Source organism: Macaca mulatta, chromosome 1 (genome assembly GCF_049350105.2).
Source record: "Macaca mulatta isolate MMU2019108-1 chromosome 1, T2T-MMU8v2.0, whole genome shotgun sequence".
Classification (NCBI taxonomy): Eukaryota; Metazoa; Chordata; class Mammalia; order Primates; family Cercopithecidae; genus Macaca; species Macaca mulatta.
The window spans coordinates 105,371,093-105,387,031 of record NC_133406.1 but is presented as its reverse complement, the minus strand read 5'-3'; the positions used below and the strand labels follow the sequence as shown (position 1 = coordinate 105,387,031).

Genomic DNA, 15,939 nt, shown 5'->3' with positions numbered 1-15,939 from the left:
TCGACGGAGGCAATACGTTCTAATAATGTTCCATGGCAGAGTGGGGCCACTAGGGGTCACAACGATGTATTAGCGTGTGTTTCAGAGCTGGAAGACAGCACCTGAGGTGTTCCCAACAGGTAGAGATGACAGATACCCACGGGATGGATGCCCTACATCCCCTCAGTTGATCATCGATCGCCACGCAATCTACACGTGTTACCGCATGTCACAGGAGTCCCATCAATATCATGTCCGCATGAAGAAAAACATAATCATGCTACAAGGGCGATTGTCACAGCTCTGGCTCCCCAGCGCCATGGCCCGTGGTCTCGGCTCCTCAAGTTCCGCTGCCATTTCTACCAAAGCCGCTGACACCCGTGGAGCCCAGTCACGGATCCCGCGCTCCAAGGGTCTGGCACGCCTTGGAAAAGCCAGTGCGCTTGCTGGCATGAGTGGCTCTGGCACGTGGCCCAAACGCTGGGCGCAGATCCCCCGCAGCCGAGAGAGAAGTGGCCCGTCAGCCACCCGGCTTGGCTTGGCGGAAGCCGCTCTGCTCGAGAGTCCTGGCCCATTCCGTGGCCAGACGAGGGTGCGAGGTGGGCGGCGGCGGCGGCGGCGGTAGTGGCCGCGGTCACCTGGCGGCCATGGGAGGAGAAAGCCTGACCCGGCCGGTGGGCCTTGCCACTGAGAAAGAGTGGGAGGGAGGCGAGCACCTGACAAGGAAGAACTGTGACGCGGATGTTGCGAAGGTGGCGCCAGCGAGGCCAAAAGGACGGAGGGGTGGAGGTAGGCTGGGAGGTGGGGGCGCACGTGGAGGCCGCCGGAGGTTGTGGCTGGGGCGCCTGAGAAGCGAGGGAGCCTGTTGGTCAAAAGGGGAGGTGTGAAGGGGCCTGGCAGTTGGCAGGCAGAGCCAAAGAAGGAAGGCTTCCCTGACCGGGAATCGAACCCGGGCCGCGGCGGTGAGAGCGCCGAATCCTAACCACTAGACCACCAGGGAGAGACGGCCTTCAGGGCCCGGCTTGGGCCTCCTGGCCCCAGCGCCTGTGGCCCCAGCATTGGGCGCTACCTTGGCGCCTGTCCCCTGCTTCCCTTTAAAACAAACACCCGCAACCAGCCCCGGAGACGCGGGCGGCAACCCGCCCGCCCCAACCAGCAGCTCTGGCCCTGTTCGCAGCACACCCTCCAAACACCGCGCCCCTCCTTCCCGGGCGCACACGCACGCAGCCCCTGGCCAAGCTCCGACACGAGCCCCGCGCCGGGGACCTCCGCAAAAGGTCGGCCCGCTGCGTTGGCCGGGAATCGAACCCGGGTCAACTGCTTGGAAGGCAGCTATGCTCACCACTATACCACCAACGCCGCACGGCGCGGGCAGCCCCGCCACGCCGGCCCGGGGCTCCCACGAGCGCGCCGCCCACGCCCGGCGCAGCAGCGCCCCGACGCCCCGGCCGTCCGCCTGCCCGCCCGCAGCTCCGCGCTGCCACGGCCCCGCCAAAGGCCGGCCCGCGCCCCACCGGTGCAAGGCGAGCGCGGCTGCCCCGTTCCGCCCCCGTTCTGCGTCTGGGGGCGCTCTCGCTCCCTCGCAGACCGGGGCCGCCGGAGTCCTTCTCCACCAGGTGTCCGGGGGGCACACGGCCGGCGTCCACAGGGTCCTCAACTCCTCCGCCTCCCACCGACCGCCGCCGGGCCCTGTGCCAAGTGGCAGAAAGCCTCTTCCCACAACCACTTTGGGCCGGCAGCTCGCTGGGCGCCCTGGGGGCCAGAGGAGGCCGCCCGGCTGTGGCGATCAAGCGGCGGGCGAGAAGAAAAGGGAGGAGGCCAAGGGGGCCCCTGAGGCCAAGGGGGCCCAGAGGGCCCAGGGGGCCAAGGGGCCAGGCAGGTCAGGCCCGGGATGGCGCCCTGCGACTAGCTGGAGGGCGGAGGAAGGAGAAGGAGGGCCCACAGGCTGGGTCCGAGGCGGCGGCCCTAAAAGGACTGCTGCCTCCCCGTCGGGGAATCGAACCCCGGTCTCCCGCGTGACAGGCGGGGATACTCACCACTATACTAACGAGGACGACGGCCACGGTCGCCGGGACGCCAGACCCCACTCCGACCGCGGACGCCTAGCCCTGCCTTGATCCCCTCCCCCGACCGCAGGGGCCCCGCGCCTGCTCGCCCTCCACCCGCCACCCGCCACCCGCCACCCGCCACCGTTGGCGCGGCCTACCCCGACACCCAACAAAGCACCCTGCGGTCCCCACTGGGACCCGGAGCCGGACCCCGACAGCTACCGGAGCGGCGTGGAACCTCCCCTTGCGCCCTGCCTGCCGTCTCCAGCGCGGGGATCGCGCCGGCAGGAAGAGGCTGCGGGCGAAACAGCCAGGCTGCTGCTCCTAGGACGTGGTGGGCGCGCGCCCTGCGGGGTTCCGCCAGCGGAGGCGCGGGCGCGGGGGCGGGCGGCGGCGCCCGGCCCGACGCGGACCGTTTGGGTCCGGGGTGGGGACGCGGAGGCGTCCACGCCAACGCCGGCCGGCTCCGTTCACTCGGCGCCCGCTCCGGCCCCGCGGTCCGTCGGTTGCGCACCGAACCCAGGCAGGCGCCGGCCAAGGGCGCCGGCGTTCGCGCCGGGTCCCAGCCAGGCGAGCGGCGACGCGCCCCGGCGCGCCGTCAGGATGGCCGAGCGGTCTAAGGCGCTGCGTTCAGGTCGCAGTCTCCCCTGGAGGCGTGGGTTCGAATCCCACTCCTGACAACCCGACCTTTTGGCCCGCCCGCCGGAGGGCAACGCCCATCGCAACCCTGGAGCACCTTTGGTCGGTTCCTGCCTTGAGCCCTTGCCCACTCTCCAAACTCCAGCCCCCTTGAAGCAAGCCTCCAAAACGCCGCCGCTTCTCAGGCACGTCCCTTCTTCCTGCCCACCCGCCGGCCGTCGCAGAAACAGCCCAGGACCATGCGCCAGCGCCCGCGACCCTTTACCGATTGCCCTTCGGACAGACGCACTCCCCACCACCTCACACGCCCTCTTCCCTGGCCCCACACACACAGCGAGCGACCGCGACCACCTTCCACGCTCTTCCCTACCTATCTCCTCCGCCCGCCTTCTCCTCACTCGCCCAAACAGACGCAGCCCAGACTCTGCCCCTATTCCTCCTTTTCCCGCCTTCCTCCCACCGGCCTCCGCCCAGCGCCCAGGGCCCAGCGCCCACCGCCTTGAATCGCCGCTGCGCTGCCCAGAGGCCTCCGGCGTGCACAGCCCGCTCGGTTTCACCCTCCAACCTCTGACCGCCGAACAGCAGCGAGCGAGCGACCCGCTCTTGGAGCCGCGCACACTTCTCCCACCACAGGCACGCCATCCAACATCCTGCCCTTTCCTCCGGTACCCCTCGGACCCCGCCTGCGCATTCCACTCTCCCGACGCCCTAGGCAGGTCGCCGATCTCACCTCGCTACTTGTGCTCCCTTCCCGCTAACACCTGCCTGCCGGCCCACCTGCAGCCGGGACGCCTGCCGGCCAGAGGCAGCGGGATCCCTGCACACAGCCTGGCAGGCGAGTCCGTACCCGGAAAGATAGCCAACGAGGAATCACGAGCGGAAGCCCTAGATCCCCGTCACGCGCCCACAAACGCCAGGCCCCGCCGGGACAGCTCTGCGCCACACCACACCGCATCCCCACGCGGGAAGCCGCGGCCTGGGCCGTCCCAGCCACACCCAGCGCGCCTTCTCCCGGGTCAGCCAGCTGCGGCTCTGCCAAAGCGCTCCTCCGCTCCTTTCTGGCGCTCCAGCCTCCCTGCCAGCCCATCGGGGCCGGACCCCGAGTGCGAGCCGGTGGCCTGGGTCAGAGCGCAGAAGCGAGGCGCCCACGGACTTGGTCTGCGTTTCTGAGCCGCACGCGGCGGCTGCGAGACCCGTCCCCCATCGCCGCCCCCGCTCGCTGACACGCTGACACACCCACCCCCACACCCACCCGCAGCTGACACAAGCGAGAAGGCCAGCCCGGCCGGAACAACAACAACAACAACAACAACAACAACAAAGAAAACAAAACAAAACAAACACAAAAGAAAAACTCTGGGTCTGGGCCGGGGATCCGCGCTCAGCAAGGCCCGCCACAGCTCAGCTGCCCACACGGGGCATTCGGGCGCGGGCCACGGCTGGTCCTTCCCCTGGCCACCCCGGCGGGCAGTCTCTGGGCTCTGGGCGGCAGAGAAAGCGCAAGACGGGAGGAGTCGGCCTCTCTCCCTCCGCTCTCCCTCCGCGCCGCGCCCCAGGTCCCTCGACGTGACGGGAGCCTCCCCTTCTGCTCGCCCCGTCGGGCCAGCCTCTCGTGGACGCCCCAATGGGACGGAGACCCACGGCAGGCGGTGACCAGTGAACGGCGGCTGGTGGCGAGTTCCGCTGTGCCAGCTTCCGTTGGCGTTTACCATCGGTGCATGGGTGGTTCAGTGGTAGAATTCTCGCCTGCCACGCGGGAGGCCCGGGTTCGATTCCCGGCCCATGCAGCACGCCCTCCCATTTTGGTGCTGCTGCTGCTCCAAATGGAGCTGCGCTCGCCTCTGCCGCCTCCTTACACTCCGGGCGCGCCAGCGTGTCCTGCAACGGCTGCGCTCCCACGCGCGATGCCCCTCTGCCCTTTCTTCCGTGCCTCTCTCCACTGACTTGCGGGTGAGGCTGACCCCTCCCCCCTTCCTTGGTAAAAACAACCCCTCCAAACACGAAAGCACGCCAGACACCAGCCCTTGGCAACCTCCTGGTCCTGTTTCTCTTCACTACCCTGCCACCACCTCTGCCCGACGCATTTCACTTCAAGGAATATCGCCAGGCACCACGGGCTTGCACCCACTCGCCCCACCTCTTCTCTTCACCCTTCACCACCTCTACCTCTTTGTCTCTCTGTCCCCCCCTCGATGGCTCCCCACATCCAGAAAATGCTCTTCCAGTAGCAAGGAAGTCGCCACTCCCGGGAGTAACTCGTGTTTCTCCTAGGGGTCACACAGTCCTTAACGCGACCACAGGAGTATACGCGTGGCACGTGCACGGTCTACATTCACCGTATTCCGTCTACTCCACGCTCCCCTCTTTCTGCTCGCTCCATCACTGCCGTGTCGCATCTACCTACCTAACTCCAGACCACCTCTTTAGTGGAGGATGCTGCCTTGTTTCTGTCCCTCGGACCTCTTTTCATCTCAGCCCCTGGCACATGCCTGAGACCTGAATGTGCGTCCTAAAGACGGCTTATTTATGTCTGGGGTCCAGTTGCATTCCGTACCCCTCGGGACGTGGGACGTGGCCTCCAGGCGCTCTGTCAAAATGTCTGCCCCACCCTGGGCTGCTTGCTACCTCACCCCAGCCCCACTCCATACTCTGACCGACCGGCCCACGTAGCATCCCAGTCTCCACTGTGGGGGTCCCCTTTGACCACACAGACTTCCTTCCTGCCTAGACCAACCCGCTCTAAATGTACTGTTCTGTGCAGCCTTCAGGCTCAGCCCTCCCTGCCCCGCCTTTGTCTCACCCCCACCCGCCCTTTCTCTCTCTCTCTCACACACACACACACACACTCACACACCTCTCTCTCTCTGTCTCTCTCTGTCTCTCTCTGTCTCTCTTTCTCTCACTCTCAATGTGTCTCTCTCAGGCAACTCTCCCTCTCACCATCAATGCCCCTGTCTCACACGATTCACATTCCCCAGTCCTGGCCTGCTTCAGGTTGTGTCACTAGCTGGCATCCCTCATATCGCACAGGTAGCTGGCACAGCCAGCTCGGAACATGCCCCCATGCACTAGGCATCTGACCAACCTCCTTCTGGCTGGACAGCCTCACTCCCAGATCTTAATAGTCAGGCTTTGCACCCCCTGGACACCCTGGACTCTTTCTCCCACCTCCCAGCATGCAGCATGCTTCTGTCCTTTCTTTGGTGTCAGCCCCTTGCCCCAGTTTGGGGTGGACTCCAGCCATGGGAATGTGCACCTTCCTTCGTCACTGTCACCCATTGACATCCACCCACATCATTCTGATGAGCAAGCCAGCCTCCTGTGGGGGTGGCAAACATCTCTATCCCCGATAGGATCTGGTCTCTGCAGGTTATCAGACTGTGCCAGGATCCCATGAATGACACGTGACAGGTTTGTGCAGTTGGTTGGACGTCCACTTTGACCCTAAAGAGTTTTTTGGCAGTAAGTCAACTGAGCTCTGCTTTTTAGTGAGGAAATCAACCCCACAACAAGATCAATGCAGGGATAAATAGAGCGTTGGAGAGCTGTTCTATGGAGGGGCTGGGAAGAAATTCCACAGCAAATATAGGTGTTGCAGATAGATGCCATCTCCTTATGTTCCTTGCCCTTTGGAAATAAGATAGAGTAGGTGAAGACATGGGAAATAAATGTCACCTAGAAATCTATCTTAAACCCTGACTTTCCACACATGCTTTGGTTTGCTTGGCTGTTGGCTTTTCCCCAGGAGCTCCTGTATCTCCGTGCTTCAACGTCTGTTGCAAGGTTGGTCTAACTCTTGGGACCTCTCAAGATTCATTTTCACATCCAGAATAGGCGAGAAACTTAAACTTGTCAACTGTAAGTGGGAGCTTGCATACATGCAGGCACTCCGCCTTGCACAAATATAGGCACAGACACACACGCAAACGGGCAACGGCTGGCACATGTGCATGCCACCTAATCTTATTAGAATCTGTGCAATAAACACATAGTAATGGCCAGCTAACAGGTATATGAAGAAAATGCTCAGTATGTCCAGTCGTCAGGGAATGTAAATCAAAACCACGATGAGATTGCATTTTACCCCAGATAGGATGGCGATTTTTAACCAGAAGGGAAAATAACTGAATTTGGAGAGGAGGTCGATAAAAGGGAATACTTAGAAACCTATCTCGGGAAGACAAATAAGTACAGCCGTTAGTGTTAAGAAAGTGAGTTTATTTCCAAATGGCAGCATGTGCATTAAGAGCTAAGGAAGCATAGGTGGAGTCAGTTTAAATGTTAGCTACCTTTCCTTTGTTTAATTCTAGTGCTCTTGTAAGAAATACCAGTTTAGCTAGTTGTGTGCTTGTGCCTGGAGAGAAAGACACACGTTAAATAACATCATTTAGAGTGCCTAAGGCATATCCTACCTGATGGAGTTCTTGCTCCACAAAGGAACTTCCATCCTTGAAGAAAGTACAGTCTGTATCTTCTAGGGGGGTTTCCATGAGATCCTCCCTGGCTGCAGAGGTCTGTACCACTTGTTCACAGTTATCTTTAGGTTTCCCAGTTTTCTAGGGATGGACAGCAGCTGGGTTTAGGTGACAGCAAGTTTTTAACTGGATTGAACGCCCTTCTTACAGCAGAGCCTGATATTTAAAGAGCTGTCTATCCGTTAGCCAAAGGTTTCCCCTAGAGGACAGCAATCCTGCTACACTATGTGGAGGTATAAAGAGTTTTGCCATTTCCCAGGGGTAACTTGGTAGCCTCTGGTACCAGTAGGACCACTGCTGCTACTGCTCGGTGTCGTGCTGGCCATTCTTTAGTTACCAAATCAAGTTTCTTACTCAGGTAGCCCACTGGTTGTTGAGCTGATCTTTGGGCTTGAGTTAAAACTCCCAGTGCCATTCCCTTCCTTTCTAACGTATAAAGATTGAAGGCCCTCCCTGTGGGAAGGCTGAGGGCTGGTGCCTTAAGTAAGGCTTGTTTTTGCTGGTTAAAGGCCTTTTGAACTTTAGGTTCCAAGGTTAGGAAATGAGTTTTAGCTACCTGAGTTTCTTTTGTAAGGTGTTATCAGGGATGAGCTATCTCACCATACCCAGGTATCCATAGTCTGCAAAATCTTGTCATGTCCCAAAATCCTCTTAGTAGCTTGAGGGTCTTAGGAAGGGGGAAGGAAGAAATAGGTTCAATCATTTCTACCCCTAATGCTCTAGTCCCTTCAGACAACAGTAAACCCAGGTACTTCACTGAGGTTTGCCAAAGCTGGGCCTTGGATTTTGAAACCTCATATCCTTTGTCAGATAGGAAATTAAGAAGAGCTTCTGTGTCTTCCTGAGAAGCTTCCTCAGTTGGGACACAGAGCAGGATGTCATCTACATATTGCAAAACCCTGACCTGAGGATGAGAAAACTCAGAGAGGTCCTTTGATAGTGCCTTTCCAAACAAGTGAAGACTATATTGAAATTCCTGAGGCAGCACCATCCATGTTAGCTGGGTTGTTTGGCCAGAACTTAGAAGACAAACAGGTATGGAGAGTTAGGATGTAATGGTATACAGAAAAAGGCATTCTTTAGATCTAGGACTGTGAACCATTAGTTCCCTCAGGTATTTGAGTTAGCAAGGCATAGGAATTAGAGACCACTGGATGAATTAGGACTGTGGCCTCATTAATGAGGCAGAGGTCCTGAATTAGTCTCCATTCCCCATTGGGTTTTTGTACTCCTAATATTGGGGTGTTGCAGGTGCTTTTACAGGGTTTGAGGAGGTCCTGCATTTTCAGGTTATTAATAATGGCTTATAGCCCTTTCCTAGCTTCTGACTTTAGGAGATATTTTCTCTGGTTAGGAAAAGAAGTAGGATCCTTAAGGTTGATCTGGACTGGCCTAGTGATTAAAACTCGACCTTATTCTTCCTTCAGTTGCCCATACTTCTGTATTAATATTAGCTTCCACCAGGGAAAGACAAAGAGTTTCTTCTGGGGCTATAAGGATGCTGGCGGCCATGTGAGCTAAACTGTCTCTATCTAGTAAAGGAGTGCGACTTTCAGGCACGATTAAGAAGACATGTGTAAATAATAGGTCCCCTTAACTGCAAGTAATGAGCTGAGAAAAATATTAGGTTAGAATCTTTCCTGAGATGCCCATCATGGTCATGCTATGGGAAGAGGGGAGGCCTGGATTGGAAAAGAGAAGAGAGAGACTGGATCCAGTGTCCAGAGGGAGGTCCACCCTCCTGCCTTCAATTTCCAGAATCACCTGGGGCTCCTGAGCAGAAATGGAAGTTTGAGCCTCTGGAGCCAGGGGTTTGAGCTCTGGGGCCCATCAGTCCTGTTGGACCGTCTGTGAGATTGGTTCTGAACCCAGTGACCTCCATCTCTGGGGACAGTCTAATCTCCAGTGGTCCCTGATACCAGCTGGACAGAGTTGAGGTGGCTTCTTCTTGCTGCCTGGACAATCTTTCTTAAAGTGCCCTGACTTGCCACACTGGTAGCCACTCGTGGATGCACCTTGGGGATCCCGGACTTTGCAAGCTTGCAAAGCAGCTACTAGAGACTCTGTCTTTCTCTTGTGTTTTCTGTCTTTCTCCTGGGGCTTTTCCTGGTCCCTATTATAAAAGACCGAGGTGGTCACCCTCAGGAGGTTTTCCAAGGTCCTATCTGGTCCTATAGCCTGACTCTGCAGTTTCCTTCTAATATCGGGAGCTCCTGTGTAATAAACTTGTTCTTTAGGATCAGCCATCCCTCAACTGAATAAGGGGATAAGGAGGTGTGTTTTATTAGTGCATCTCTCAGCCTTTCCATAAAGGCTGAGGCATTCTCATCTGGCTTTTTGCATATTCATGAACAGTTTAGAGTAATTAAGAGGTTTGGCCCTAGTTCTTTGTAGGCCCTCCAATATGCACATTAAAAAGTGTTTCCTTTTCCACTCATCTTTGGAGTCATTGGAGTTCCATTCAAGGTTGTCAAGAGGTACCACCTCTCTTCCTATTGGGAATGATGATTCCCCTATTTCTTTGCCTTCCATATTTTCTCTTTTCCTTTTTGGCCTACTATAGGAGACATATTCCTCATCTCCAAACTTCTCTGCTATCTGTAGAGCTGACTATTTTTCAGCTGTGGTTAGGGTTTGGTTTAAGAGCAGCATAACATCCCTTCATGTGAGGTCCAACACCTGAGTTACATTTTGGAAAGCTTGTGTATACCTATCAGAGTCATCAGAAAATCAGCCTAATTCTCCCTTTATTTGCCTAAGGTCCTGCAATGAGAAGGAAATTCGAACCCTAAGATGGTGTCACCTTCACTGGGCATTTCCTGTAGGGGTAAGAGCAAAGTTGGGGGAGTAGGGAGTTGTGGAGATGTTGGAACTGGAGGAGCTGATGACAAAGTTGGAAGGGGCTCTGAATAAGGGGGACAAAAAGGGCCAGGACACTCAATTGCTGCCTCAGATGGTTCCCCCAGGAGCTGCTTCTCTAGTTTTGGGGAATCATTCCCTTTGGGCCTGCGTGATATGACTACTAAAATAACTGGGTCGATTGTGCAATGCTTGAAAAAGTCGAATAAGAAGGTCCTGCCCTTGTGCAAAAGCAGAGTTTCAGGGTCAAAGGAGTCTCAGTGCTTTAGAATGTACTCAAAAGGAGTCCTTTGTTCCCTCTTTCCTTTCCAGTGGCCCAAGGTAGAGAGGAAGACAGTGGGAGCATGCTCCCAACTGTTTTCCCTCCTTGGTTCCCTGGGCCCTGGCATCCACTAAAGGTGCCACCCATGGATGCAGGCGTGACCTGCAGCCATGGATCCAGAGGAGCCAAATGATGGAGTTAGTCATGCTCACCCATGCGACTCTAGTCCTCCACTTGTGATTTCCCTTTGACTTCCTAGACTTGTGTGATCTGTGTGGCTCTCCGATAGATGGATCTCAGGAAAGAATGTGTAACAATTGTATTTGGCAAGGCCCATTAATAGAGGGAGTGTACTCAGTTGAGTTCTATAATCTGCTATTGTGGCCTGCACTAAAGCTTTTATTCTTAGGCAGTGGTTGTAGTCAACTTCTGGACATAAAAATCTCCTTATTATTTAAGTACCATTTTAGTTAGGAAAATAGGTGTCTTAAAAGACTGTAGGAATCGAATGGTGGTTTTTCTGCTGATGGAATAGTATTGGGGCTAAAATTTGGTTTTGGAGGACATTTTTCTCTCACTGTTGAGTTTTCCTATTCTTAGATGGGACATACAGCCTGGTCTCTAGTAGAAGGGAGAAGAAAGGGAGGAGAATTAGAAAATAGAGTGTTTCAGCAAAGGGCCTTCCCAAGATGACTCATGGAGAGGATTTCTATTCCACTAGGTGGTGCTGTTTAAATATCATGTGCTCTCCAAACCAAGCGGGGAGAGAGAGATGTTTACTGGGGGCAAGGGTGGGGTGGTGGTGCGAAACCTTTTGTTCCTAGAAAAATCACAGAAATGGCATTCCCTTGAGCTATATTCCTGGTTACTGTGGCATTTGTTGATCTTGACTAACAGGATTATTTTCCTGAGCTGTATAAATCCCCACAGCATTGCATACAGAGATTGGATAAGAGACATGGTGATTATGGACAGGAAAGCAGGAAAATTGCCATAGAAAAAGCTGGAGATCCTGTTGCTGACATCCAACAGTGTGGCAGTTGGAAGCTAGGGTTAGTCCAGAAGCCTTCAGGTAATACCGGGGTGTGGCCCTGGCCTGGAACCATCAGTTGCCTCTGGACCTTTTCCAGCCCCACATGACAGCTAGGCTCTCCACGAAGGAAACCGGTTTAAACAGAGCCAACTTTCCCAGCACTCTGAGGCCACTGGGGTATTTGCTAAGTTCCCCCCACCAAGTCTATCATCTGGGCCTTGAGATCCGTGGCCACCTTAAAGGTTTTTAACTGGCCATCAGACACTCAGTTTTTAGTTTGATATTAAAATTGAGGGCAGAAGGCCCTGAAATGAAAGTAAATATTTGGAGTCTGCTCCTATCCTCACCCTTCTGATGAATCTACTTTGGATCCTAGATGGGCCTCCACAATGAAATGGCCTCATTGTCTGAGGTGATACCCAAGGTCTGTTGTCTCACAGTCAAGGAAATCAAGAACGTGAACACACAGAGAATGAGGTTAACAGCAGAAGTTTAATGGGTGAAAGAAAAAGAATAGCTCTCTGCTAGAGAGAGGGGTCCTAGAGAAATGGGTTTCCAGATCTGCAGTGAAACACGGGGTTTTATAGATGTCTGGTGAGGAGGCAGTGTTTGATTTACATGGGGCATGAAAGATTGGTTGGACTAGGTCTACCATTTGCATAGGTGAAAAAACTGGTTAGGACTAGGTATGCCATTTGCCTAGGATGCAAATTTCTGGCCTTCCCCACCCTAATATTTTATTATGCAAGTGGGTCTTCTTCCTGAGCTGGGCCATGTCACCTGTTCCTTTACTGTACATGCAGTAACAAAAAAAAAAGGGAAGATGGTACCTGAATGTTGGATATGCCTGGCCCCCGGGTAGCCCTTTTCTATTAGCACAGCTGCTGGCATTCCCCCTGTGCAAACTTCCAGTTTGCTTATGTATGTTTGCAGCTCAATGTTTTAGGCTGCTCTTTGTTAGGAAAAAATAATTTCTTGGGCTGCTTTTTGTTAAAAGAGAAGCTCTGTTGAGGACTCTTTTACCCTCACTATCTGCCTAAATAATTTCTTTCTACCTCCTGTATCATCATGGCCACCAGTGGACCCACCACAACCACCACCATCACGACCACTACCATCAGCACCACACACTGTCACTTATATCTGGCCACTGATTGGGTCGGGACTCTCCAGCAGCACTGCTTCCACCAAGCCAAGCCTGGTGGCTGACAGGTGGCTTCTCTCTCAGCTGGGAGAGATCTGTGCCTAATAATTGGGCCACTTGCAAGAGCCACTCACGCCAGCAAGCTCTCTGGCTTTTCCAAGGTGTACCAGACCCTGAGTCCTGGGTTCATGATTGGGCTCCGCATGTGTCAGCAGCTTTGGCAGGGATGCCAGCAGAACCTGAGGAGCTGAGACCATAGGCTATGGTGCTGGGGAGGAGGAGCTGTGAAAACGACTCTTTTAGCATTATGATGTTTTTCTTCATCTGGACATGATATTAATGAGATTCCTGTGATATGTTGTAACATGTGTATATTGTGTAGTGATCCAGTAGTGATCCAGTGAGGGGATGTAGGACATCCATCCCGTGGGTATCTGTCATCTCCACCTGTTGGAAACTTCTCAAGTGCTGTCTTCTAGCTCTTTGGAAACAACTCTAATACATCTTTGTTACCTATAGTTGCCCTACTCTGCTATGGAACATTAGAACGTATTCTTTCCATCTAACCACATGCTCGTACCTATTTCACCAACCTTGTTGGAGGCCATACAAATGTTTCTTATGATTACATATAATTGAAGCCTGTCAGTAACAATATGAACCTGTGATCAATTAAGCAGTTGACCAATCATTACCTCCTCCTCCTTACTCTTGTTATCCAACAAATACAAAGGGCTGTAGAAGCTCAAGGGCTGCTTTGCTCACTAGAGGCAGGGAGATCTCTTCTTCTTCCCTGGTTCCCCTTTCTTTAAGATAGTTTCTTTTTTTTTTTTTTTTTTGTTATCATTTCTGTCATTGTACCAGACATAATTACCATCTCAAGCAGTAACAGTAGTAACTGCTGTAGTGACGGTCTCAAGTTTTAACTGTGGCAGTCTGCCACAAGTGGCTCCTGAACAGGGACTATCAGGGGCAAAAAGAAACCTGAAGGGACCTGAAAAAGGCCTGCAGGGACAAATAGAGATAAGTAGAGATAAGCAGCGACAGATAGGGACAGATAAGGATAGATAAAGACTAGCAAAAACTAGCAATATAAGGTCAGTGTCCCAAAGAAGTACAAAAATAGAGACTAGCAAAGACTAGCAGACATTTGCAGGGACAGATAGATCCTATAGGGACTTGAACAAGGAAGGGGTGCTGGAACAGAAAAAATTAACAGAAAAAACTAAAACCAACCAGATAAACGAGAAATCCCATTACAAGTCTGCCAGCAGCAACATAAGGTCAGTGCTCTAAAAAGGTACTGGTCAGTGCCCTAGAGGTACAAAGAATGGGAAGTTTTTTAATCAGAGTAACATGAGGAAGAGTTTGGTTATTTCTTTTCTCTTTTTTTGTTTGGAGTTGGGTACATACCATCTTCTTGTCATTATTTCAGGGTTTAAGAGAATTTTTTTGCCCCACCTATAGCACCTATAGAAAGTAGTGAACACGAGAGGGAGAATGAAAATTGGCTTGTACCATCTTTTGTGACTACAGAAAGGCTACCTTTAGCTTTGGCTTTCATGGATTGTAAACATGTGCTGGCACCTGTGAGGTGTGCAGGGGACTTGGGAGGTTTTCTCTGAGCTTATCAAGATGTGGGAACTGAGTTTCATTGCTCTGCAGTATTGACTCAAGTAATGGCTGCTTTGGTAGCTGACAGCTCTAAAAGAAACCAAGGGTCAAGCCCTAAAGTGGGAAAGTGTTATAAGTGTAGAAAAATTGGACATTTCAAAAAATAAGGCTGTCATACCTCTGGGAAAAAGGGATCTTGTAAACAGTTCCCGTCTTAACAGAAAAAACGCCAGGAGTTTGCCCTCCTTGTAATAAAGGAAATCATTGGGCTAATCAATGCCGCTCAAAATTTCATCAAAATGGCATCCCCCTGTTGGGAAACGAGAAGGGTGCCTGGACCCAGGTACCTCAAACTATGAGGGCATTCCCTGTCCAGACCACAACTCTGTCTCAGGGGAGGTTACCGGAGGCACATTGATTCCCTCTCCCTGGGAACACCTGGAAATGCAGGATTAGATCTCCTAGAGAACAAATTATGTTAATTAGAGGAAACAAACTCACTAAGATTCCCATTGATATTTGGGGATCTTTGCCAACAAGATACATTGGATTGATTTTGGTAAAAGCTGTCTTAACTTACAGGCCCAGGAGTTGTTGATTTTGATTGTGAAGGAGAAATTCAGGTAGTGGTAATGTCACAAGATCTTTGGGTTTTTGAACTGAGAGAGTATATTGCTCGGTTGTTGCTTATTCCCTGTAAATTGTACCCTTCTCTATGCAAGGAGTGAGGAGGTCAGGGATTTGGAAGCACACCTAAGAGATTTATCTATCACAACCCATAGCATCTCATAGACCCACTTGTGCAGTGTAGATTGAAGAAAAGTGTTGTGGGCTTATGGATATGGGAAAAAGACTCCCGTGGTAATAGATCTTGAGGATTGTTTACGAGAAAGATAAGTCTTCATTTGCTTTTTCTGTGTCTTCTGTTAATCAGAAAGAGCTGTCTCTCATCAGTGGAAAGTTTTACCCCACGGTAATTAACCAAAGAGGCAGAAGCTGAGTTACAGCTTGTAGAACAAATGCTAAGCAACGGCATGCCTCCTGGCTACAACCACAAGAGCCTTTGCCTTTGTTTCAGTAGATTTACTAACGTGGGGACGAGGGTATGCTTGTGTCTTCACAGAAGATGAACAAACCATGTGGGTGTCCTCAAGGTGTGTATGACCATGGAACGGGAGACTGGAGGGACCCATGGATCCCAACCATGGACCTGGTTCCCCCAGTATGAGCCATGAACCAGTTGAATTTGAATGCAAAGATGGAACGAGGACCAACTGGAGTCACACTGACATCAACCCCCATAACATGGGGACAGATCAGGAAAACCACACAGGAAGCTGAGAAACTGCTACAGCACCAGGGTTTCACCTTTTGCTTGAACTCAGAGGTACAATCGATGCTTAATGGACCAATGCTTTGTGACTGAACTCCTCTCTACCCTGAATACAAGAGACTCTAATAGGCAGGAATATAATCGCCTCTATTCAGTACGAAGAAGTTGCAGAAGACGGACCTTCATCCTTCTGCAACCCGTAGGATGAAAGGTCCTCTTGTAAAAGGGAAGGGGGAAATGTGTAAGAAGCATTCAAACCAGAGCAACTCTATTTTGAATAAGGGCTAAGAAAAATGAAGCTGGATCACCAACTGACAATGAAGGGTTGCACAGCCTGCAATTGCCTTGCTCAACTGATTTCAAAACAAAAAGATATTGGAGGATGCACAAATGTTTCTTATGATTAGAGATAATTGAAGCCTGTCAGTAACAATATGAACCGGTGATCAATTAAGCAGCTGACCAATCATTACCTCCTTCTCCTTACTCTTGTTACCCAATAAATACAAAGGGCTGTAGAAGCTCAGGGGCCGCCTTTGCTCACTAGAAGCAG

General features: G+C 52.6%; 5 non-coding genes across 5 annotated transcripts; 2 read left to right on the top strand and 3 right to left on the bottom strand.

Annotated features, from left to right (window-relative positions):
- Window positions 1-907: 907 nt before the first annotated feature.
- TRNAE-CUC (transfer RNA glutamic acid (anticodon CUC)) lies at window positions 908-979 on the bottom strand. The gene has a single exon. It is a non-coding gene; the product is annotated as a tRNA-Glu (tRNA).
- Window positions 980-1,266: 287 nt separating this feature from the next.
- TRNAG-UCC (transfer RNA glycine (anticodon UCC)) lies at window positions 1,267-1,338 on the bottom strand. The gene has a single exon. It is a non-coding gene; the product is annotated as a tRNA-Gly (tRNA).
- Window positions 1,339-1,960: 622 nt separating this feature from the next.
- Window positions 1,961-2,032, bottom strand: TRNAD-GUC (transfer RNA aspartic acid (anticodon GUC)). The gene has a single exon. It is a non-coding gene; the product is annotated as a tRNA-Asp (tRNA).
- A 592-nt stretch (window positions 2,033-2,624) lies between these two features.
- On the top strand, window positions 2,625-2,707 carry TRNAL-CAG (transfer RNA leucine (anticodon CAG)). The gene has a single exon. It is a non-coding gene; the product is annotated as a tRNA-Leu (tRNA).
- A 1,675-nt stretch (window positions 2,708-4,382) lies between these two features.
- TRNAG-GCC (transfer RNA glycine (anticodon GCC)) lies at window positions 4,383-4,453 on the top strand. The gene has a single exon. It is a non-coding gene; the product is annotated as a tRNA-Gly (tRNA).
- The last annotated feature ends 11,486 nt before the right edge of the window (window positions 4,454-15,939 follow it).